At 39.8% G+C, this 27,151-nt stretch overlaps 1 protein-coding gene across 9 annotated transcripts in view; it reads left to right on the forward strand.

Moving 5' to 3' along the window:
• The window catches only part of LOC100368443 (homeobox protein Mohawk-like), a 99,631-nt gene that overhangs the window by 24,533 nt on the left and 47,947 nt on the right, over positions 1 to 27,151 (forward strand). For 5 of the 9 annotated variants that reach the window (XM_085495578.1, XM_085495582.1, XM_085495581.1 and 2 more), the window contains one exon: positions 19,645 to 19,737. The gene's annotated coding sequence lies outside the window, so the exon portion shown is untranslated. Of the gene's footprint in view, positions 1 to 4,485; positions 4,523 to 6,786; positions 6,879 to 19,644; positions 19,738 to 24,733; positions 24,755 to 27,151 lie in introns of those variants that run through there. The other 4 variants (XM_085495585.1, XM_085495584.1, XM_085495583.1 and 1 more) reach the window with 4 other exon arrangements.

Here is a 27,151-nt window from a genome sequence, read left to right on the forward strand (position 1 = left end):
ATCGACGTACCATTAAATATCGTTATTATAGGCCATTATGGTATAATTTATACTATAATTTATATGAATAATAAATTATTAGTTATAATAATATCGAAATGCGACCGCGGTATACGCCCTAATTGTTCTTTTAATCCCCCCCCCCTCGCTGGGTTACCCATTTGAATTCAGAGGGATGGAAGAATTTGTTTTTATTTGTAAATATTTTATTCACATATTCTTGACAAAATGTTCAGCATCCTAATGTCTCCCAATGCTTACATTTTTTCGTTATCGTGCCTTGTTTTTTGCTTTTTTTTCTTCATCCAAAACAAAATCTTCACTCGTCCCGCCAGTTTTCAAATGGGGATCTCTAAACAAACAATCATTACGGAACTGTCTGATTAGTTCAAACCTTCGCATCGCTCTATCGTGACATGTCATCAGTGCTGCAGTGCAGTTCTCGGTTTCCTTGTGAATCGTTGTCTCATCGTCGGTAGAGTTATTTCGTCCGTTGCTATCGAGCCCAAGATGGATGAAATAGCTCTGCCGGCGATAAAACAACGAACCACAGCGAAACCAAAAGCTACATGACCGCACCGCTGACATCAAGTGACTATTATGTGCTGGCCACTTGAGGGCATACGTCAACGAAATTTACACAAACGGACGTAAGTAAGTTCAAATCAAATCCTTGAGGTACTTTATAAATAGCAGCGTTCGTAGACGAAATATGACTAATGTAGCGCGGTCAACAAAGTAGTCTGCACGTAAATCAAGTTTACACTTGGGATTAAAGTTGATGGGCAGTCGGTCACGGCATGGAGGTCATTTTTAACTCAATGGTCATGGGAAAATGAGTCGAAGAAAGTTAAATATCACAACCAACCAGGGACGACTATATTCCCACTATCGGAATCATGCTACCCAGGCAGTAGATATTTTATATCTTGAAGTCAACTACACACTAAGTTGTGCATTTATGTCATTTCCACTTATAATAAACTTTCTAAAAACAGCCAGCGAACCTACCCACGCACGGGCATTCGTTGTGCACATGCACAAGTGTGCTAGCCAATCCCGCAGCGGTATCCGACCCTTGAGATATGGAAAACAGCTCTCTGTAATTTCCCAACATGTCATTCATTATTTGACAGAAACGAAAAATAGTGGGCCGAGTGGTCTTCAGTGTGCTTTCTAGGTCTATTTGACGCGCTGCTGACGCGCATAGATTTGCTGGGCGTAACTGTATGTCGTTGACGCAACAGAAAATCATACATTGATATTGATATTGCGATTATAAAAAACATCTCATTGAAGTTATGGAAATTTTAATTTGGTAACATGAAATTCAAATTTTACACACAAAAAAATTAAAAAGTAAAGGAAAGCAGGAGCCACATCACGTTCCTTTGTGCCTCCATTCGCTGATAATGTCGCATACAATTTTATGTTTTTATTGAAAACCGACTTCCATAGCAGTCAACAAGCTGAGTCAAATTATTGTTGGGTTCCATTTTGACCCAGAATCCCTACTAAAACCAGCCATCGCATTTATGTTGATCAGAAATAGTGAGATTGATGACGAGACTCGGTTCGTTAATAGGCGTGGTAGCCAGGGCATGGATGAATATAAACAATGACAATATTCCAGTATTTACCAAATATCGAAAGAATTAACGAAAATCGTTTCGTTCCTGGTACAGAATCAAACAAGAAAATGTACACCACAAGGTATGATATATTCGCATAGCCATAAATGCAATGTTTTTGACAATTGGGTACATATTTATTCTCCAAAATGTAATACTCCCAATAAATACTATATCACGCCCAAAAATACGATATTTGAATTTGAATACTAGTGAGTGACAGCCGAGTGAAATCGATCAAGGTTGAAATATGGCACCCTTGTTGAGGTGAATTACTCTTGTATTTCAAAAGTAGATATACCACCCGTATATGATTGATTACCCAATTGCCTCGCCCTAATTTCCAAAGGCTATGGTCCCTGAATTATTTCTCTCATCGGGTGACCTCGATTAGTGAAAGTTATGTGTAAGTCAGTCGAATAATTGGGTGGAGAGCTTGTTGGTCAGTGAGCTAATGAGACGGGCGTATGTTTTATCTGATTTCGAGTAGTCACGATTAGCGACTTGGCATCAACTCGTGCAATAAATTCACAGTTATTACAACACAATAACATGTGTATGAACAGAACTTAGCTGGTTTCGTGTCATCGCTTAAACTCCTACAGGTGGCTGTGTACATGGTACGCCATTTTCCGTCAAGTTTCATATAAGTTTGGAGTTGACAGCTTCAAAACTCTGCGGATGTTGATTTCAACAAAATTGGTTCTTGAATAATTTTCCGAAACTAATTTCATTTACTCACAGTGAACATAAAACAAGACAAAAATGTGTTTGAAAGCCATTTATTTGCTAACAGTTCTGTGTCATTGGGGTGGGAAATTATGGTGGGGCATGTCTATTTTCTGAAGGCTACATACAATGGCTTGTTCGATTACAATACGTGCTGATGTCGTACTTCAAAATATCCCAAGTAATACTGTAAAAGGATTAATTGTTCACTGGGTTTTAATTTTGCTTATTTCGATGACTGGAAAATGAGCCGAATTAAAACCCAGTGAAAATGTAAAATTTAGCATAGAACACATTATCTATATAATAAAACCGTGAATTTAAAACCCACTAAATGTGCCTGGAATGCTAAATCAGTGAAATTTAAACCCAGGGAAAATTAGTCATTTTACAGTACTTAGAACTCTGTCATCGACACAGTACTAGTAAAGAGCAGTGAACTTCCAGTCTCACTGTTAAACTTTATTTTGTGTTCTTGCTCCTAATTTTCACTAATGCAATTTTGACAGCAAAAATGTCAAAGTCTCTCTTAAACATTTCAGCAAGCAGATTACTCGCCATTTTTTAAACCTGCTTATTTGCACAATCTACTTGAAAACCACGAAAAAGGTGACGTTTGTAAACAAGGAGGTGGCTTTATTTTCTTATGCATTTCATCGCTGCCTTCTGCTTTCCAAAGTTACTCGTGTAGCCGAGCAGGATGATGAATGCGCCATGTCCATGCCTTTCCTATTGGCACTACCAGTACAAGGCACCGTCACAAACTGGTGCCAACCTCGGGTTAAATCGAGTCAGGGGGATCGGTAATAGATACGGTAATTCTTCACCAAACTTGTCAGTGGCAATGTTTTTTGGGGTATAGTTACCAGCACAAACAATCCGAGCACAGTTTATGTTACAAAAAGTACTTTGTTACGGTCTAAGTTTTAGCAATTTGAACTTAATGGCTAAAGGAATACTTTGGTTGTTGGTATGCCCGAATCCCTTGTTCAAAAAAAGGATAACCGTGACATGCTTTCCACTACGTCGAGGCAACCCGACAACGCTCCGATAGTGATTGACAATGTTTCACCTTTTGTTGCTATCACTTACAGTCCCTCTACTTCGCGTTTATTCAGCCATGGTCAGTTCAATTGCTTCGGACAATGACCGTGAAAACAAACGTCATGTTCAAGAAAAACTTTGTAGTACACAGCCTACTTATCAACATTGTCATTTTCGGTGTGTTGTAAAACAAGTCAGAGTCAGTGTCTGAGTTCAATTTGACCCACATACTTCGAAATAATACGATAATGTATTTGTGGCGTACAGCAATTATGCGATTCAGCAATATTGTCCGGGGTCTTTCTCATTAATTGCGGTCGGTTTCTATTTTGCATTTCCTGTTTTGTTATTACATTCGTTGTTTCTTAGTTAACAATGCATCTATATGACAATGACAACACATGATTTCGAGAAAATAAAACCTAAACACGGGAAACAGAAATCAAAAATTCCTCAAATTATGATAATTGTTCAGGGTAAAAACGTGTAACTTACAGAATACAGGACTTTTGTCATAATGTAGTATTCTGGATATTTGAAATTCCAGTATCGATAATGAGAAAATCAAGGAATTTGCTGTAAACTATAGGAAACAAATGAGCCCTGTGCACACCCCCCTAAGTTAAACACTTGTACGACAAAGTAAATGCAACCCGCTCCGTATTTCGACACATGTGTTTCATATTTCTCATCACCTCATGTATTTTAACACCAGCTACGCTGACACGCCGTACATCATTGATCTCATTAAGAAGTAGCATTTCTTGTTGTCTTATTGGACGTGGGAAAGTACAAGGCGGGCTTAGTACTACTTTTGAAGCGTGAAATAGTTGCTAGCTTCAGATTTCCACACCTTGTATGAACGGGTAGCACGGTTGTATGCGTTCGTAAAGAAAGGACACTTTATCAGGGTCGAATCGGTCGGTAAAGCACCGGTGCCCCCATCATACTTGTCTGCTGCGTGCGTGGCTGGTAACAGTCATATTTAAGCCAGGATTCATGCTAGGGTTAGATCGACTTCGTTGTGTTACCTAACTACTGAGAGACGTCAGGACTTCGTTTAACATCCATCATATATATATAATAGAGAAGTACGAAAGGTAACGGTATTTCCGAAGGTCAGTTCAGGTGCTTGGAATGGGTTGGGTGTTCGTTGCTTGCTAACGCACATGTTCTATGGGGGGGGGGGGGGGCAAGGATTGCCAACTGTCGTGTGTCTTATTTCATATCCATCATGAAAGAGTGTGGGGTGCTGAAAGCAGAAGAAGTTGCAACAAGAAAAGTGGCTGGCAAGCGATGACCCCCCCCCCCCCAGGACAGAAAAATGTTGTTTTACCTGCACTGTTTTTGTATCCGTACTTTGCTTAGTTCAGTTTAGCGCGTGACACGCCCTGGTATGTCAGGTTACCGGGAATCATGGAACTGGTTGTATTCAGGGGGGGTCACGTATATGTGAAAATGGAACTATTTTGATGCAGTAGCTGATTTTATATATTGTAGTACATATAGGTATTACATCACCGGTGTACTGTAGAGCTGTTAATTATGCAATCCTAAATAAAGTAGAAAATAGTCATGTTGATATTTAGCGCGTTATGTCAAGTTTTTACCGGAAACACGGGTGGACAGCTTTAAATGAAACGTTAATTTTCGAGCTATGACTCACTCGATTCGATCACTCTGGCTGTTATTGCAATCGTATGGTACTAGTATTCTGCCCTCTCTCAACTCAATGACTTCAACTCGCCTGGTGTATTCATTTTTTATCGGCCATATCCCTATTTGTACCAATTCAAATTCCAATTTTGATTTTTAGTGAGCCAACAACTGACATTAAAATTTATTATTTTTTTTCTCCATATTTAATTCAATTATTGAAATTGTTTCATTTCTCCCTTTTTATTTAAGAATGTATCATGCCACTGACATTAAACAGATTAAAACATGTGAAATCCAACATCCGGGTCCCAAATCTTCCCAGCATCTCTTTCGGCAGTAACCGATGAGTAAAGGGTCACGTGGGATTACTGAAGATTTTAGCAGAGCCTGTAAGGGGGCTTACTTCCGTTGGCCTTGTATTTATTTATTTATTTATTTATTTATTTATTTATTTATTTATTTATTTATTTATTTATTTATTTATTTATTTATTTATTTATTTATTTATTCACTCACTCATTTATTTATTTATTAATTTTTTATTGTATCCATTTTGTTTACTTTTTTTTATTTCAATGTTTGTGACAAATACCTGTGGTAGTCCCCAACCTAGTTTGTATTTTGTTATCGTATATTCATCATATGCATATAATTCCAATGTCAGGTTAAAACATCAATGTCAATGTGCCGAACTGATACGTTATATTGATACAACGAAAACTAATTTAACTGAAAACGGTAATTTGTAAAAGAATTTCATTACGAATTTCAGTATGAATTGGCCATATAACCGCAACCTTGTATTTGGAGAGCGATAATGTGACACAATCTCATCTTTATTTCACATGTTTTCGACTGTTCAGGTTTCACATAATACTACATCCTTATTTATACAATAGGGAGTCCTTTGTCGAACTAATTACTCTGTTGCTTAGCAACACTGAAGTCATGATCTGCTGCCTTTCCTATAGGCGATGTTTGATAGAATTTATGTCATTTAAATTAGACTAAAAAAACTAATTATCTCGACATGGGTTGCTACCGTTATTTTAAAATCATTTCCGTCACGTGTATCAAATTCTCTCATGACGTCACACGCGTTTATCCTAACGCTGTGCTTTTTTAAACAATACTGGCGAAACATGTTGTTGTGTGATTTATTTATTATCAGCTGCAATTATCACAGGCGAAGCAAAGAATATAAAATTATTGTCTTAAGAACACTTTCCAATAGCCGGAGAAAACCATTCACTGCCAAAACATATGTACACCAAACTCGTAATCCAAGATGGCCGTCGAGTTTATGTTCCCACATGTTTGGCTTTCTCGAGCGAGCTGCGAACGCCGACAAACAAAAGCGAAACAATGTAGAGGGCGGTATCATAAATCACATTCAATTGGGTGTAAAACAGGAGGAGAAAATGCAAACAGCCCAAAGTAGCTACAGCAAAATTCGTAAACATGCGACGCCGTCGCTTCCAAACACTTTCCCTTTTGGTTGTGTATGCTGATTCGTTACTTCGTTCTATGTAGTCACGTGACACCTACCTTCTTTAATTTTGATTGGATGTATTTGTATATAAAGCAACACTACAAGACTGATCTCGCCTGATTGGAATGTCTAAGCATTTTTGCTGTGTGAAAGTCGATATCCCGAAACAAAAAACTACGGGTACTTTGCATATTATTAAATGACGTCACGACCGATGTGGCGTGTTCATTCACTTAGGAGTCAGTCAGCCAGGTATAGGTAGCGAACATGTTCTTATAAACATAAGTGAACAGTTGGTTTGGAGCGTTTTCAGTTTTCAGTTTGTAAGTGTCATTTTTTTTTATTATATTTATTTAATAATATTAAGTGCTCGATTTGTGTACGTAAAAAAAATATGGCTGTCTCACAGTTTGCATTTATTGATTTCAGGATCGTGAAATCGACATCATGGCGGTCATATATCTACGCACTAGATACACGGTTTAATTATTAACTTATTTCTGTATAATGATATTTGTAGCAGTTTGGTGGGGGGGGGTCATCTCACCGGGTGTACTGTATCATTCTCCAATCTGAACAAATACTTAATTCGTTTTGGAAAACGTAATGCTTATTCAGATATCAGTCAATTAAAACTTAGGTTGCACAGGAGCAGCAAGTTGCCAATGATGCTCCCCCCTCCATAAAAATATTTTTTTCGGGCGTCGTTGGGCGTTTGTACATTCGTTACTCAACTACTGCCAAGCTATAAGTGCACACCAAATATATCTGTTATTTTAACTTGGAACTAAAACAGTTACTTTCAGAGCAAAATAAATCTAACTTTAACACTCCTCGATTGTGAGTAGTGTTTGTTTTTACAACTACTACTGGTTTTAGAAGGTTCAGAAAGCGGAACGATGTTGTTGGTGGATAGCGTGTTTGTAATTTGACCACACACTTCAGTACTGCCAACTGTAGTGGTAGATAACACCATCGTTTGATCCACCGCTCTAACACTAAATGTTAGAGACGCTGTCTAATCGTTTAATGTTCCACTATGTTTTAGTTTCATGACGAATAAGTGGGTTGATAAAATCGAATAGAATAGAATAGAATAGAATAGAATAGATTGGAATAGAATAGAATAGAATAGAATAGAATAGAATAGAATAGAATAGAATAGAATAGAATAGAATAGAATAGAATAGAGAATAGATATAGAATACAATTAGAATAGAATAGAAAATTGTATTTATGATGATAAACTTGAAAGAGAGGGAGAGTCATTTTGTGTTTTTCAGTGTCGGGAAATGTTCAAGCCACTAATGTTAATCCAACGTGCAAAAACATTGGCAGATACACATATAACGCGCCTGTAAACGTAACAACAAGCAACACACATAATTGTTTTTGCGATAATGAACTAGTGAAATCATTTGTGATCAATTTGTTTCCCATTCTCCAATGTTTCGTTCAATTACTCGCATTTCAATTTTGGTATATATGACCGACCTCTCACCATGTCATCGTATGGAAATTGAATTTGTTCGAGTTTTAAAAGCACTCAACGACAATGAACTTATGAAAAGTAAATTTCATACGTGTTTTTCGTCAAAAATTGTAAGTTACTGAGTGTCTGGTATCAATTGGTTTTGAATATCGTGTTTTTTAAAACCGTAAGCCGACTTAGCTAGAAAGTAAGTCACGTGATTGGTTTCTTCCTTGGTGACGGCTCTTGGGTTACCAGTTACACTTATTGGTTTTGTACGAAGACATGTTTGCTGTAGTTATCTGATCGGAGTTCGGTTTACCCATTTCCGGTCATGGAATTCTTGAGCTCAAAGACGGTTGTAGTACAAGAGAATGTTGTCTGATAGTCTCGACATTATTGTGTGTTTTCAGCGGGAATGTTTCCTCCGCAAAAGAACAAATTCGGCAATCTGTCAACAAAAATGAATATGGATGTGTTTCCAACGTCCACATACACACAAATATCATCTGTAGTATGATGCTAGCCTGGATGTGAAGATACATCAACACTGACAGGCAACAGCAGAATTCAATCATTTCATCAAGTCGATCTAAAATACCCGGCAATGATAGATGTAACCGTCCCCTACAAAGTTTCTGGCAATGAACACACTCTGTCTCAGAAAGGTGTTAAAACTTGTCACTATTACTAAGAGTCATATTTCGATAATACGTATCATTCATTGCTTTATAATCTCCACAGTTGACATGGCAACTGGTACTCACTATAAAAATTTGATTATGATAGGACCCTCCCACATAGATGTACTGTTGGCCCCTAAATATTTGCTGGGATGGAATAAGTCAACGATAAAGTCCAGACAAAATATCGCCTCTATATTTGGCTGTGGACCAGCAGTGTATTGCTACGGAGCCATGCGTCACATCGTCCAATGTAACAAACAGCCGTATATAGTAACAATGTAAACCAAAATAGCAGCGGCTCATTACGGCGCCGATTGATAAGTCGGTGTTTGCAGCCGGTTGTGAAACCGATAAACAAACATACCAGTGAATAACGTCACAGGTATTTCTGGCAAATTGCTTCGAAATTACCATACCATAATTTTAAGCAGTTCTATAGCGCATATTTTGCATTTTCAGTCACATATTTACAATTAACTACATATGATATGCACAATACCAACTCGAACCCGAACTACCGAATTGAAAGGAATTGTCCCTCTTTGAACTCAACTGCACCCGACTGACATGGAATGTCTTTATAAGAGGCCAGTACTGCACTAGACTGACGTGGAGTGTCTCTATTGAAGACCAGCAGCTACACTGGACTGACATGGAGCGTTTCCATTAATATAGACCAGTACTACACTGGACTGACATGGAGTGTCTCCATTACAGACCAGTACTACACTGGACTGACATGGAGCGTTTCCATTAATATAGACCAGTACTACACTGGACTGACATGGAGTGTCTCCATTAATATAGACCAGTACTACTCTGGACTGACATGGAGTGTCTCCATTAATATAGACCAGTACTACACTGGACTGACATGGAGTGTCTCCATTAATATGGACCAGTACTACTCTGGACTGACATGGAGTGTTTCCATTAATATAGACCAGTAATACTCTGGACTGACATGCAGTGTGTTCATTATAGACCAGTACTGCCCTGGACTGACATGGAGTGTCTTCATTATAGACCAGTACTACACTGGACTGACATGGAGAGTCTCCATTATAGACCAGTACTACACTGGACTGACATGGAGTGTCTCCATTAATATAGACAAGTACTACACTGGACTGACATGCAGTGTGTTCATTATAGACCAGTACTACACTGGACTGACATGGAGTGTCTCCATTAATATGGACCAGTACTACTCTGGACTGACATGGAATGTTTCCATTAATATAGACCAGTACTACTCTGGACTGACATGGAGTGTCTCCATTAATATAGACCAGTAATACTCTGGACTGACATGCAGTGTGTTCATTATAGACCAGTACTGCCCTGGACTGACATGGAGTGTCTTCATTATAGACCAGTACTACACTGGACTGACATGGAGAGTCTCCATTATAGACCAGTACTACACTGGACTGACATGGAGTGTCTCCATTAATATAGACCAGTACTACAATGGACTGACATGCAGTGTGTTCATTATAGACCAGTACTACACTGGACTGACATGCAGTGTGTTCATTATAGACCAGTACTACACTGGACTGACATGGAGTGTCTCCATTAATATAGACCAGTACTACAATGGACTGACATGCAGTGTGTTCATTATAGACCAGTACTACACTGGACTGACATGCAGTGTGTTCATTATAGACCAGTACTACTCTGGACTGACATGGAGTGTCTCCATTAATATAGACCAGTACTACAATGGACTGACATGCAGTGTGTTCATTATAGACCAGTACTACACTGGACTGACATGCAGTGTGTTCATTATAGACCAGTACTACACTGGACTGACATGGAGTGTCTCCATTAATATAGACCAGTACTACTCTGGACTGACATGCAGTGTCCCCATTAATATAGACCAGTACTACTCTGGACTGACATGCAGTGTGTTCATTATAGACCAGTACTGCCCTGGACTGACATGGAGTGTCTTCATTATAGACCAGTACTACACTGGACTGACATGGAGAGTCTCCATTATAGACCAGTATTACACTGGACTGACATGGAGTGTCTCCATTAATATAGACCAGTACTACACTGGACTGACATGCAGTGTGTTCATTATAGACCAGTACTACACTGGACTGACATGCAGTGTGTTCATTATAGACCAGTACTACACTGGACTGACATGGAGAGTCTCCATTAATATAGACCAGTACTACTCTGGACTGACATGCAGTGTCTCCATTAATATAGACCAGCACTACTCTGGACTGACATGGAGTGTCTCCATTAATATAGACCAGTACTACACTGGACTGACATGGAGTGTCTTCATTAATATAGACCAGTACTACTCTGGACTGACATGGAGTGTCTCCATTAATATAGATCAGTACTACTCTGGACTGACATGCAGTGTGTTCATTATAGACCAGTACTACACTGAACTGACATGCAGTGTGTTCATTATAGACCAGTACTACACTGGACTGACATGGAGAGTCTCCATTAATATAGACCAGTACTACTCTGGACTGACATTTAGTGTGTTCATTATAGACCAGTACTACTCTGGACTGACATGGAGTGTCTCCATTAATATAGACCAGTACTACACTGGACCGACATGGAGTGTCTCCATTAATATAGACCAGTACTACTCTGGACTGACATGGAGTTTCTCCATTAATATAGACCAATACTACGCTGGACTGACATGGAGTGTCTTCATTAATATGGACCAGTACTACTCTGGACTGACATGGAGTGTCTCCATTAATATAGACCAGTACTACACTGGACTGACATGGAGTGTCCCCATTAATATAGACCAGTACTACTCTGGACTGACATGGAGTGTCTCCATTAATATAGACCAGTACTACTCTGGACTGACATGCAGTGTGTTCATTATAGACCAGTACTACACTGGACTGACATGCAGTGTGTTCATTATAAACCAGTACTACACTGGACTGACATGGAGTGTCTCCATTAATATAGACCAGTACTACACTGGACTGACATGGAGTGTCCCCATTAATATAGACCAGTACTACTCTGGACTGACATGGAGTGTCTCCATTAATATAGACCAATACTACACTGGACTGACATGGAGTGTCTTCATTAATATGGACCAGTACTACTCTGGACTGACATGGAGTGTCTCCATTAATATAGACCAGTACTACACTGGACTGACATGGAGTGTCTTCATTAATATAGACCAGTACTACTCTGGACTGACATGCAATGTGTTCAATATAGACCAGTACTACACTGGACTGACATGGAGAGTCTCCATTATAGACCAGTACTACACTGGACTGACATGCAGTGTCTCCATTAATATAGACCAGTACTACTCTGGACTGACATGGAGTGTCTCCATTAATATAGACCAGTACTACACTGGACTGACATGGAGTGTCTCCATTAATATAGACCAGTACTACTCTGGACTGACATGGAGTGTGTTCATTATAGACCAGTACTACACTGGACTGACATGGAGAGTCTCCATTATAGACCAGTACTACACTGGACTGACATGGAGTGTCTCCATTAATATAGACCAGTACTACTCTGGACTGACATGGAGTGTCTCCATTAATATAGACCAGTACTACTCTGGACTGACATGCAGTGTGTTCATTATAGACCAGTACTACACTGGACTGACATGCAGTGTGTTCATTATAAACCAGTACTACACTGGACTGACATGGAGTGTCTCCATTAATATAAACCAGTACTACACTGGACTGACATGGAGTGTCCCCATTAATATAGACCAGTACTACTCTGGACTGACATGGAGTGTCTCCATTAATATAGACCAATACTACACTGGACTGACATGGAGTGTCTTCATTAATATGGACCAGTACTACTCTGGACTGACATGGAGTGTCTCCATTAATATAGACCAGTACTACACTGGACTGACATGGAGTGTCTTCATTAATATAGACCAGTAATACTCTGGACTGACATGGAGTGTCTCCATTAATATAGACCAGTACTACTCTGGACTGACATGCAGTGTCTCCATTAATATAGACCAGTACTACTCTGGACTGACATGGAGTGTCTCCATTAATATAGACCAGTACTACACTGGACTGACATGGAGTGTCTCCATTAATATAGACCAGTACTACTCTGGACTGACATGGAGTGTGTTCATTATAGACCAGTACTACACTGGACTGACATGGAGTGTCTCCATTAATATAGACCAGTAATACTCTGGACTGACATGCAGTGTGTTCATTATAGACCAGTACTGCCCTGGACTGACATGGAGTGTCTTCATTAATATAGACCAGTACTACACTGGACTGACATGAAGAGTCTCCATTATAGACCAGTACTACACTGGACTGACATGGAGTGTCTCCATTAATATAGACCAGTACTACACTGGACTGACATGGAGAGTCTCCATTATAGACCAGTACTACACTGGACTGACATGGAGTTTCTCCATTAATATAGACCAGTAATACTCTGGACTGACATGGAGTGTCTCCATTAATATAGACCAGTACTACTCTGGACTGACATGCAGTGTGTTCATTAATATAGACCAGTACTACACTGGACTGACATGCAGTGTGTTCATTATAGACCAGTACTACACTGGACTGACATGGAGAGTCTCCATTATAGACCAGTACTACACTGGACTGACATGGAGTGTCTCCATTAATATAGACCAGTACTACACTGGACTGACATGGAGTGTCTCCATTAATATAGACCAGTACTACTCTGGACTGACATGGAGTGTCTCCATTAATATAGACCAGTACTACTCTGGACTGACATGCAATGTGTTCATTATAGACCAGTACTACACTGGACTGACATGGAGAGTCTCCATTATAGACCAGTACTACACTGGACTGACATGCAGTGTCTCCATTAATATAGACCAGTACTACTCTGGACTGACATGGAGTGTCTCCATTAATATAGACCAGTACTACACTGGACTGACATGGAGTGTCTCCATTAATATAGACCAGTACTACTCTGGACTGACATGGAGTGTGTTCATTATAGACCAGTACTACACTGGACTGACATGGAGAGTCTCCATTATAGACCAGTACTACACTGGACTGACATGGAGTGTCTCCATTAATATAGACCAGTACTACTCTGGACTGACATGGAGTGTCTCCATTAATATAGACCAGTACTACTCTGGACTGACATGCAGTGTGTTCATTATAGACCAGTACTACACTGGACTGACATGCAGTGTGTTCATTATAAACCAGTACTACACTGGACTGACATGGAGTGTCTCCATTAATATAGACCAGTACTACACTGGACTGACATGGAGTGTCCCCATTAATATAGACCAGTACTACTCTGGACTGACATGGAGTGTCTCCATTAATATAGACCAATACTACACTGGACTGACATGGAGTGTCTTCATTAATATGGACCAGTACTACTCTGGACTGACATGGAGTGTCTCCATTAATATAGACCAGTACTACACTGGACTGACATGGAGTGTCTTCATTAATATAGACCAGTAATACTCTGGACTGACATGGAGTGTCTCCATTAATATAGACCAGTACTACTCTGGACTGACATGCAGTGTCTCCATTAATATAGACCAGTACTACTCTGGACTGACATGGAGTGTCTCCATTAATATAGACCAGTACTACACTGGACTGACATGGAGTGTCTCCATTAATATAGACCAGTACTACTCTGGACTGACATGGAGTGTGTTCATTATAGACCAGTACTACACTGGACTGACATGGAGTGTCTCCATTAATATAGACCAGTAATACTCTGGACTGACATGCAGTGTGTTCATTATAGACCAGTACTGCCCTGGACTGACATGCAGTGTCTTCATTAATATAGACCAGTACTACACTGGACTGACATGGAGAGTCTCCATTATAGACCAGTACTACACTGGACTGACATGGAGTGTCTCCATTAATATAGACCAGTACTACACTGGACTGACATGGAGAGTCTCCATTATAGACCAGTACTACACTGGACTGACATGGAGTGTCTCCATTAATATAGACCAGTAATACTCTGGACTGACATGGAGTGTCTCCATTAATATAGACCAGTACTACTCTGGACTGACATGCAGTGTGTTCATTAATATAGACCAGTACTACACTGGACTGACATGCAGTGTGTTCATTATAGACCAGTACTACACTGGACTGACATGGAGAGTCTCCATTATAGAGCAGTACTACACTGGACTGACATGGAGTGTCTCCATTAATATAGACCAGTACTACACTGGACTGACATGGAGTGTCTCCATTAATATAGACCAGTACGACTCTGGACTGACATGCAGTGTGTTCATTATAGACCAGTACTACACTGGACTGACATGAAGAGTCTCCATTATAGACCAGTACTACGCTGGACTGACATGAAGTGACTCCATTAATATAGACCAGTTCTACACTGGACTGACATGGAGTGTCTCCATTAATATAGACCAGTACTACTCTGGACTGACATGCAGTGTGTTCATTATAGACCAGTACTACACTGGACTGACATGTAGTGTCTCCATTAATATAGACCAGTACTACTCTGGACTGACATGGAGTGTGTTCATTATAGACCAGTACTACACTGGACTGACATGGAGAGTCTCCATTATAGACCAGTACTACACTGGACTGACATGGAGTGTCTCCATTAATATAGACCAGTACTACTCTGGACTGACATGGAGTGTCTCCATTAATATAGACCAGTACTACTCTGGACTGACATGCAGTGTGTTCATTATAGACCAGTACTACACTGGACTGACATGCAGTGTGTTCATTATAAACCAGTACTACACTGGACTGACATGGAGTGTCTCCATTAATATAGACCAGTACTACACTGGACTGACATGGAGTGTCCCCATTAATATAGACCAGTACTACTCTGGACTGACATGGAGTGTCTCCATTAATATAGACCAATACTACACTGGACTGACATGGAGTGTCTTCATTAATATGGACCAGTACTACTCTGGACTGACATGGAGTGTCTCCATTAATATAGACCAGTACTACACTGGACTGACATGGAGTGTCTTCATTAATATAGACCAGTAATACTCTGGACTGACATGGAGTGTCTCCATTAATATAGACCAGTACTACTCTGGACTGACATGCAGTGTCTCCATTAATATAGACCAGTACTACTCTGGACTGACATGGAGTGTCTCCATTAATATAGACCAGTACTACACTGGACTGACATGGAGTGTCTCCATTAATATAGACCAGTACTACTCTGGACTGACATGGAGTGTGTTCATTATAGACCAGTACTACACTGGACTGACATGGAGTGTCTCCATTAATATAGACCAGTAATACTCTGGACTGACATGCAGTGTGTTCATTATAGACCAGTACTGCCCTGGACTGACATGCAGTGTCTTCATTAATATAGACCAGTACTACACTGGACTGACATGGAGAGTCTCCATTATAGACCAGTACTACACTGGACTGACATGGAGTGTCTCCATTAATATAGACCAGTACTACACTGGACTGACATGGAGAGTCTCCATTATAGACCAGTACTACACTGGACTGACATGGAGTGTCTCCATTAATATAGACCAGTAATACTCTGGACTGACATGGAGTGTCTCCATTAATATAGACCAGTACTACTCTGGACTGACATGCAGTGTGTTCATTAATATAGACCAGTACTACACTGGACTGACATGCAGTGTGTTCATTATAGACCAGTACTACACTGGACTGACATGGAGAGTCTCCATTATAGACCAGTACTACACTGGACTGACATGGAGTGTCTCCATTAATATAGACCAGTACTACACTGGACTGACATGGAGTGTCTCCATTAATATAGACCAGTACGACTCTGGACTGACATGCAGTGTGTTCATTATAGACCAGTACTACACTGGACTGACATGAAGAGTCTCCATTATAGACCAGTACTACGCTGGACTGACATGAAGTGACTCCATTAATATAGACCAGTTCTACACTGGACTGACATGGAGTGTCTCCATTAATATAGACCAGTACTACTCTGGACTGACATGCAGTGTGTTCATTATAGACCAGTACTACACTGGACTGACATGTAGTGTCTCCATTATGGACCAGTACTACACTGGACTGACATGGAGTGTCTCCATTACAGACCAGTACTACACTGGACTGACACGGAGTGTCTGCATTAATATAGACCAGTACTACACTGGACTGACATGGAGTGTCTCAATTAATATAGACCAGTACTTCACTGGACTGGCATGGAGTGTATCCATTAATATAGACCAGTACTACCCTGGACTGACATGCAGTGTGTTCATTATAGACCAGTACTACACTGGACTGACATGGAAAGTCTCCATTATAGACCAGTATTACACTGGACTGAAATGGAGTGTCTCCATTAATATAGACCAGTACTACTCTGGACTGACATGGAGTGTCTCCATTAATATAGACCAGTACTACCCTGGACTGACATGCAGTGTGTTCATTATAGACCAGTACTACACTGGACTGACATGGAAAGTCTCCATTATAGACCAGTATTACACTGGACTGAAATGGAGTGTCTCCATTAATATAGACCAGTACTACTCTGGACTGACATGGAGTGTCTCCATTAATATAGATCAGTACTACTCTGGACTGACATGCAGTGTGTTCATTATAGACCAGTACTACACTGAACTGACATGCAGTGTGTTCATTATAGACCAGTACTACACTGGACTGACATGGAGTGTCTCCATTATGGACCAGTACTGCCCTGGACTGACACGGAGTGTCTTTTTTTACAACCAGATCAGTACTGCACTAGACTGACATGGAGTGTCTTTTTTACAGACCAGTATTGCCCTGGACTGACATACAGTGTCCTTTTAACAGACCAGTACTGCCCGGTTTGACGTGAAGTGTCTCCATTACAGACCAGTACTACCCAGGACTGACACGGAGTGTCTTTTTTACAAACCAGACCAGTACTGCACTGGACTGACATGGAGTGCCTTTTTTACAGACCAGTACTGTTTTGGACTGTCTTTTTTACAGGCCAGTTCTGCACTGGACTGACATGGAGTGTCTTTTTTACATACCAGTACTGCCCCGGTTTGACGTGGAGTGTCTCCATTACAGACCAGTACTGCCCTGGACTGACACGGAGTTTTTTTTACAGACCAGTACTGCACTAGACTGACATGGAGTGTCTTTTTTACATACCAGTACTGCCCCGGTTTGACGTGGAGTGTCTCCATTACAGACCAGTACTGCCCTGGACTGACACGGAGTGTCTTTTTTGCAGACCAGTACTGCCTTGGACTGACATGGAGTGTCTTTTTTTACAGACCAGTACTGCCTTGGACTGACATAAGATCACCACGCCAGTAGATTGACGTAGATATTGCGGTTTGTTGTATAACTGCATGAAATATGATCTCAAGCAGTACACAGTCTCTGTAACAGTTACGAATGTCAAATATTTCAGGTTGTGACCCAGTTATGCATACCTAGTTGTCGTAATACTGTAAATTACAAGATCAATAAAGCCTAACTAAATAATGCAGGATTAAGATAAATCATTCAATTACGTATAAGGCGTTGCGTATTGTGTGTGACTTTTTTGGCCGCCCGATAAAGTATAGTTGAAATAAGGAGCGACTGCTATATGTAAAATCGTGAGCCGGGGGTTAAGTGTTCATTATTGGCTGACCCAATGGATACCCAAATGTGAACCATGTGTGCATGTTAAGAACTGGTCCAACTTATTCATTCACAAGTGACCCAGTTGAGGGCAATATATCAATGGGATCCTTGTGGTGTGCATGTTCGATTACGTCACCAACTAGTAGGGAAGCTCCGTCGAAGTTGGTTCAGTCACAGTTGTTGTGGTACTGTGGTTCAGTTGGTATACGTATACACACTGAAATAAATACTGAGTGACAACACACTTTCAGGATTGCGTGCAAATTCCACATCAAATATATATCTTTCAAAAAGTGGTGCAAATAAATAGTTATTTGGAGAACTATTTTACTGCGAACAAGGCTGAATAAAATGGATGGTTCGGTGACGTACTCGTAAGAAAAATTGAGTTGAAACCAACAAACCTTGGGTGTCACTTGGATTTGGAATACAAATCACCATCAGAATGATTTTGAAAGTTGTCGAAGTTTAGCTTCTTTGTGGAGTAAACATGTATCATTGTCCTGAGACTCGTGAAATATGTACTCTTCGTCCGTGACAACTCCATGTGGGGTCTTCACTACGACTGGCAGTTGAGGAGATGTTAACTGGTTTCAAACGTGGCAAAGTTGAATCCGCATCTCGGAGCTATTGTATTCTGTAAATGGCTTGTAAACTCTCTAATTTAGAACCATTGTCAAACACTCACTTTTGAAAGCGCTCAGGAAGTATGCAGAGAGCGCTAGGCTACCTCTACTCTATAATACACCTAACAAGCGCTACTCAATTTGTTCTTTTCGACATTTTTATTTGAACAAGTCGAAAATCGTTCTGTATGAAGAGAGGGCGTCTGTTTAGAAATACTTGAGAATTGAAACATTTATAGTGGGGCATTTTGTCAGACAAGGCCGCTGTGTAATGAGTGTTTTGCAGTCGATACCACCTGGGACAACGTATTAGGTTTCATTTTCGCGTTTTCGTTCTTTTCTCAGTTTGCACTGTAGCACGTCATTATCCGTATTGTCGAAGCGTGGAACTGTACTCAAATTCGCTATGTCTGCCCCCATCGTGATTTAGGTGAATGGCAGTGTACATATCCTGCGTACAACCCCTTTGTCAGCTCAATTCCCAGCTTATAAGTAAGTGGCAGATCTTGATTCTTGTTTCCCTTTGTTTCCATTAGGATATCGAACTGTGTAAAAGATTTCTCCAGGCATCCTAGGCTGACGCATTTGCTGAAATACACAGAACAGTCTGCAGGCAAACACTAAGGCAGGTACGTGGAGGTTACGTTCTTTTTAATTTGTAAAGAAAATAATCTGATATTGGCCATGACAATATCCGAATCGCTATGAGAAATACGCCTTTGGTTGAATGTAATATTTATGTGTGTGATTCCGCCCAGGTGCAAGATGGCGTATACGTCCACATGAGTAGAGTAGTACAAGCGCTGTACTCTCAGTGCCGTCTACAAGCGTGTCCTCGATGTGTACTAATTACCGTGGTCGTGATTGCACCTGGCGATGTATATAGTTAACCCAGTTGATGTTCGCCTACTGCGCGTTGTGTTCAATATGTCGACCAATGAGTCACTGTGTTCAGCATTGCGAATAAGACCAAAGAGCATCCAAAGTACATCCAAATCAGGTTTTTTCACATATAATTTCGACTCACCGATAATGTCAGTTCGGTTATATGCATTAGAACGCTGTTGTAACATGTCAAATCTTGATTGAAATTATTCATCAGTGAATGGTACACATTTGATAATCCTTGCATAGTACATCGATCACACGTATTGCAACCCGAATAAGTCTGACAGCGAATTTGTGTTATTTTACGTATATTCCGTGCTAAAGCTATGTACAAGTCAAATCGAACCGAACCGTCACTGCAACTTGAACAGGTTTCAGATTGACACCAAAAGTGAAGTTCATATCGCTCATCGCAACCGAACATATGAGGTGCAATTGGCATCTCATAAACTTGGTTGAAGATAACAAACATGATTTAGTCGTGACATCCACAGCTGTGCTATCGCTTTACATGTACGGGAGGTTATTAGACCATGCTTCTAACACATACTTAAAGTACAACACGTAAAGGGATTGGATAACAACTCAAAACATGTCCCAACTTTCCTTCCTAGCCAAACATAAATAGCGTTGTTCCATGGGAAGGCCCCTTGCAAGGCCCTTTGCGACAGGTGTTCACAGAGTATGTAAGCGTCTTTAGTTTCCATCTAAACAGGCTGCTTAATACTTACAAGTAACGTTATACTGTCATACCGTACAGAGACTTGGCGTGATTCGCCGTCTACGACTAGTATACCACAACCACGTGGATTCTAATGCGTGATCTCTTCTTCTCCAAAGTCGTTAACGATCACACATAAACACTACAGTATAATAATATTATTTAAACAACTGTGATTCCAAATACTAATACCGACAAATATGTGAAATTTGATTTTCAGAAGAATCCATATTCTCTGTTCATGGTATATTCTATCGACACGTTCTAAAAATAACTTAACTATAGATATGCAGTTCCAAACTGTTAAAAATCCAGTGCACCTGTGACCTGCGCTCCGAGTTCACCGTGTTTGGTTTTACGTTTCACATTCACTGATGTGTAGGTGTAACCATATAAGTGATTATATTTCGTGATCGGGTCAAATTTACATGTCGGCTCATCTCGTGCCTGGCAAATTAGAACATAAACCCGCTTTAACAACAACACTAAACACTTAACGTCTGGTACATGTTCGATTTACCGATTGGTTTTATTGATTTATCGATTGGTTTTATTGTAAACACGGACAAAGTTCCGATCTTTAAAAGAAAACAAAACAAAAACATTTTATAACCAATCCCTTATCCAGACTTTGTTTCGGTGTAATTTCCAATTCGCTGTTCATTGTGTTTAGCACTACCGTTCACTGGAATGACATAGGTCTTAGTTAAGATTGGGGGCGCTGTGTTTCAGTCACCACAGCGCACGTATACTAGTATAATATTTTGAAGTTAAATTGTAAGTACGTTTAACGAATAGAACTTACTAATTTCTCGGCCAGAAACGTTCTTAAAGTGGTCGAGTCAATCAATACTTTTGCGTGGATATACAACACTGATTAATAAAAAAGTCTACATTCTGAGGGCGCTTTTCAACCAACCGCGGCCGTGGAAGTCTAAGGGGCGTTCATGCGCTTGGGAAAGCGCGGTGAAACCCTGGTGGAAACAGTGACGAAATTTCTTTACTCTGCACTAATTATTTACATTCAAATTATAGTACATGAATTTTTTTGCAATGCATATAGTAGTGTTCATATTTTGGAATGAACGCAATTTCGACGAAAATATCATCACTAACATTCCGTTGGTTGTTTCCCGTGGTCGAAAAAAGAACATTTTAAATTCGACCAACACGAGAGACTTCAGTATGATTTCGTGCATTACATTAAAGTTTGCAACCGGTATACAATTCATGTGAAATAAATTATTGTTTAGAAAAATATCCTGATGCCCTGCACAATTGTCCGGACTCTTGTTTGTTTGTTTGTTTGTTACGCCTCATTTCCCTCTTCAAATTGTGCCAACTTTTTTGGGCGATGTGCCGATTTTTCAGATTTCAAAATTTCGGACATAATTTAGTAGAGTCTGTTATGTAACTAGTATTTACTCTAGCTCACCTTGTCATCTTTGAATGCCCTTTTGAAGGATTATATGTCAAATTAAGTGTTACCCATTTGACATTTTTGGGTCAGAAGGAATATGGTTGTTTGCAAATATTTCACTCACGTATTGCATGATGACAGTTTTGTTTAATCACATTTTCCTCAATTATTTTTACACAACGCAGTCATCATGTAAATTCACTCGCATCCTACATCCAACCACAATTTTTGAATAGAGAACTCCTTAAAAACAAATGTTTTCACTTAAAATTGAGTTAGTTAGAGTATGACATCACTTCCGGGAATCTTTTGCTCTGGTGCAAAACTCGGGGTAACAACCCGTATGAACTCTCGCAAACTGTATGGCAAAAGTTCACGATATCATCGAGGGAATCAGTGAAAAGGGATCGGATTCCCCACTGGAGTATCGCGAGCGTCGACGGAACCATGTCTGGTGAACACGTTGCCTTGGTAACCATTGTTGTTTTGGTCTGATGCGTCTGCGTCATCATTGGAAAAATAATTTTCATTCAGACGAGTAGGAGACTATAATTATCGCAAATCAGGACAGCAGATTTCAAAGAATGGACATAATTGTCATGTCACAGATGAATGATAGTGTTGTGTATCGTTCTATATGTTGAACTCTTTGAACGCCATAATGTGGAACAACATTTTGCCCATTTTTAGGTGTTTTTCTACAATTTCTTGGTTAAATTTACGCCAATTACTAATCAGTCACAGATATTGATCAACATTTTTGAAAAAAAATGGAATAGCATTTTGGTGGTTATTTTGTGAAAGGTGACAAAGGTTAAACTTATTTATGAACACTGTGCCTTCAGTTACGTACCCACTTCTTCTTTTACTTCACCCAAAACTACTGTAAAATACTTTATTTTAGCTAGAACTAAAGACTTTTGGGGTGTTTTGCTTACAAACTGATCCGTCCAATGTAAAACCTAGCTATCTTAACCAGTCAGTTTTTTCATCAGCTAGAGAGGCTCGAGTATGTGACGAGACTAACAGGGGACTTTGACTTTGTTGTTCAATCAGGACAAGTAAATGCGGCAAAAACAACATAGTCTCAATCAACACGTACCGAAAAATCAACATTTTACGGTAGTGTCAACTTCCCGCTCAAGAGAATATCGAAACTACTGAAATCCCTGGTGTATGGGGATAGTTCTTTCTGTGGACATCTCTAGTACGTCCATGCTGGAACGAACATACATGTTTCCCGTATCTAACGAACTGTCATTAGATCACATCGCCATGGCAATGCTCAACACCAGGGGTGGCTGTTCTTGCCTTAGTACAGATATATAGTTCTAAGTGTGGGATACACAGCAAAATAATAAAAGTCCAGTCAAAAACCACGATGTAATATACTTCATATGATTGACATTGTGCGCGCAGTTAGATGACTGACAGCATTCAAAATGTAATTGTGGGATACCATACCACACACCATGCATTATAATGTAGATAGCATCGTACAAACGGTTCTCGTTTATGTTCAAGGAAGGCGTGACGTGTGGTCTGATCTTGTCCGTCTCAAGGGCGGAAGTCATTGCCACATTGCATTATGGGCCATGCGCTTTAGCATACTGAAGGCGTGCGTAATTAAGGTCCCTGTTGCGGCACTTCGCATGTATAGTACCACATCTGCGACCAGCGAACATTGGGAACTGTTGAAAGTCGATGTCTTATAGGGCTATGACGAACAGTTCGAAACCTGGGAATGTCAAATACATTTGTTTTGTTGAATATTCGTACTTGTCCTGATCACATTGTCTAGATATACGGTTGAATTATTATAATTTGTTATCAAAACAATATGATTAATGCGTCGCCGGTCACGTGGCCACGTCGATGTACTCACCCATCGTACTTTCCCCTAACTTTCACGTGTGCTGCATTTTCATATTGTCTCGCTTACATCCCGCGATAGTCCCTGTACCACACTCCAATCATGGATGCCGAGCACGCGTGACTCAAGCGAAAACTTTAATTTAATCAAGATGTGTTTCATTTAAAACAGGTGAGATGGAAAACAATACCCGAAAGGATGGCATGCAACACAAATGGATGCCCGTATGCCAATTAGAAATAGTGATACACATGCGCGACGTGATGCGAGAGTGTGGTACTTAATCTCGATAAATGCTATTATTACTCGGTTAATTAAAGTTGGTTGGTGGGTTGTACGGAAATGAACAGTACGGAATTGTGTGTTTACAACATTGCTATTGCTGGTTGAAGTTGCAACCAAAATTTAATATACTATCCCCTGACCCAATAAAATGATGACATTTTGAGTTGGCAATTATAAATTAACTGCAGGAGCAGGCTCTGAAAATTAAGTTAGATATGTAAACAATACAATCCCTGTACCTGTGTTTGTCCATATATGTCAGTTGCATTGTGGGTATGATTGGCTAGATTCTAATACCCCCCCCAGTACCCTCAAAATGGGGCAAGTAAGGTCAAAGTATCTATTTTTAATTTATCACTGTTTTTAATTATGGAACAGTGTCATTATTACTCATTTATCGTATTGATTTGTTTAGGAGTGATGTGTCACGTGTTTGAAAAGTGTGAATGCTATTTTGAGGTACGTAGTTCATACCAGTCATGTCCCTGATCTAGAACTTGACTTTACAGCACGGCGAGTGATTCGACCGATGGTAACTACAAAATTACAAATTGCTTTGTTGAAACGGGATGGTTTATACACTGTGATTAACTACATCGTTTCAATCACTTTAGTGACTGAATTACGAATATAAACATCTGTTCAGACGTTTGACTTCTATCAACTCGCATGACACCACACTGTGAAGGATCATTCATTAGTTCTAGCCGACAACTACTCTTGGTAATATTGTAGCTCAAGGCCTTCGTAAGAACAAGTTTGATTTGAAAAGAGCTTGATCTTATGCGCATGTCATGTTCAATATTACGCATCGTCTGCTCCCAGCTTGGCCCCAAATTAGAAAAGTTGATAATTGTTACACATATGGCAGACTACGCAGATGTGTATGCTAATTAGGCTCTGACAGGCTTTGCTTTGGGGTCATGTGATTTGTCCAAAACATGTGGAGAGGTCACAACTGCACATGCGCATATTTGTAGCTTCACTCATGTATCAGCCGTAAAAGTACACTGCGAACATACTGAAACATATGTGACAACCCACACTAAAATGTATTTACCTTGTACACGCATTACGTTTCTGATAAGATTAGTTACTATCACCTTCCCGAATCTAAAATCTGAATGATTTCATATTTCAACAGAAGAAAAAAACTAGAATAAGTCACAGTCACCGGCCTCTATCACTGTGAATAAGTGCAACACAACAGCGTATGACGTCATGAACTAGTTTACTGGTACTACATCATGCGTGTGGTTATAAGTTCAAAACGTGCAGAACTAATGCACGCCTCTATTTTTGTCGAACTTTTATTAGAACTGTGGTTCATCTGCTCTGGTTTTACAGAGTTAAAATATTAGTGAACGTTATTAAAACAGGAAAACGTTCAAAACAATGTTTCTTCCACAGACATGCGGACGGTCGTAAAAAAACGGATGCCGGTAAGTAAATTAATATAATGATTGATGGTGATTACGACAACGACCGCCATTTTGTTTCTTTAGATTTATTGGTCTGACACGAGCAGCGCCGCTTGAACGTAGCAATTACCATAATAAATCATACGCCACGGCCTCGTGTTTATAAATGACTGTCGTTTACATGTCACCCAGTATCAATGTTTGGACTTTGGTGCAATTTAATCAGAATGATCTCCAAAATCAGACAAAGTTCTCTTTTTTTGCAAAAAATTCATCGCATTTCCATTACTTTTTTAAGTCGTGTGCGAAATCATCCGAAAACATTTGCGAGTACCAGTGTGACCCGGGTGTTCTTTCCCATGATGCATATCGCGTCCTTGGACGGACTGTAACAATAATTGGATGGACGCGACATGACCATTTGCATCAATTTAATTTGAAACGCAATTGTACTTTCGTTTAATCTATACAACACAGCTTCCTTTCAAATATACAAACACTTCCATGATATAGTATCAAATCAAAATAACCCTTGACCTGAACTCAGTACAGAAAGTTGTTCGTTATTTGCGGTATTCTCGGTCCATTTTTTACGTTTTGTTTTTCGGATCTGAAAACTGAAAAAAAAAACGACGCTTATAGGAAAAGTTTTCGGTTTCAGTACGTTTGGGTTGTACCATTCATTTGACAGATGATTGATTCATTCACAATTTATCCTGTCAGATCAGCTTTTCACCCCCACAGAAATAATGGTTCATCCCTTAGTCGGTTCACTTGACCCTCTTAGGTACCAGTGATAATCTACGATAATGAACTGGCTGGGTTATGTCAATAACCGTTGTATATATAGACGTCGACACACTCGAGAACTCTGTGCTGCAGTTGTCCTGCCTACTCTTGTTTCAATTTCTAGGGATTCGATCGGCTTGAATAACGGAGCTCCCGAAGCAGGCTGATCTCCTGCCAGTTACTGTGGCTTCCGTTGCATACGTCTGTCGACCAAGCGTATAGGGTGCCTGAGTGGATGATACATTTGAATAAACGACATTAGCTGCGTTTTTTACAGTATTTTCGTGTAAATACTGAGTCAAAATGAAATAAGACAAGGCGGGGGTAATATGTCAAGCCAATAGCATGTCAATAGTTATACAAGAATTGACCAGGTATATGTGTTGTTTATTACACACTCATGCGGAACAACAAATATTACTTTGGACTCTGAAGATAAATTCAAAATCCCCCAAAATCAAACTTCTAAATACAGAATATAGAATGAAGTCGAATTTAATGAAAACATATTTCTACAAAAATAAGTGAAACAATGGCAACAATCGGCCGGTTCAATTATTGGCGCAGTAAATCACCGTGACGTAAATAATTGATTACTGTCACGGCGAGATATATGCCCATGCGAATGCGACAACTGGGCGTCCGA

Source organism: Saccoglossus kowalevskii, chromosome 22, assembly GCF_978046115.1.
Source record: "Saccoglossus kowalevskii chromosome 22, keSacKowa6.1, whole genome shotgun sequence".
Taxonomy (NCBI): domain Eukaryota; kingdom Metazoa; phylum Hemichordata; class Enteropneusta; family Harrimaniidae; genus Saccoglossus; species Saccoglossus kowalevskii.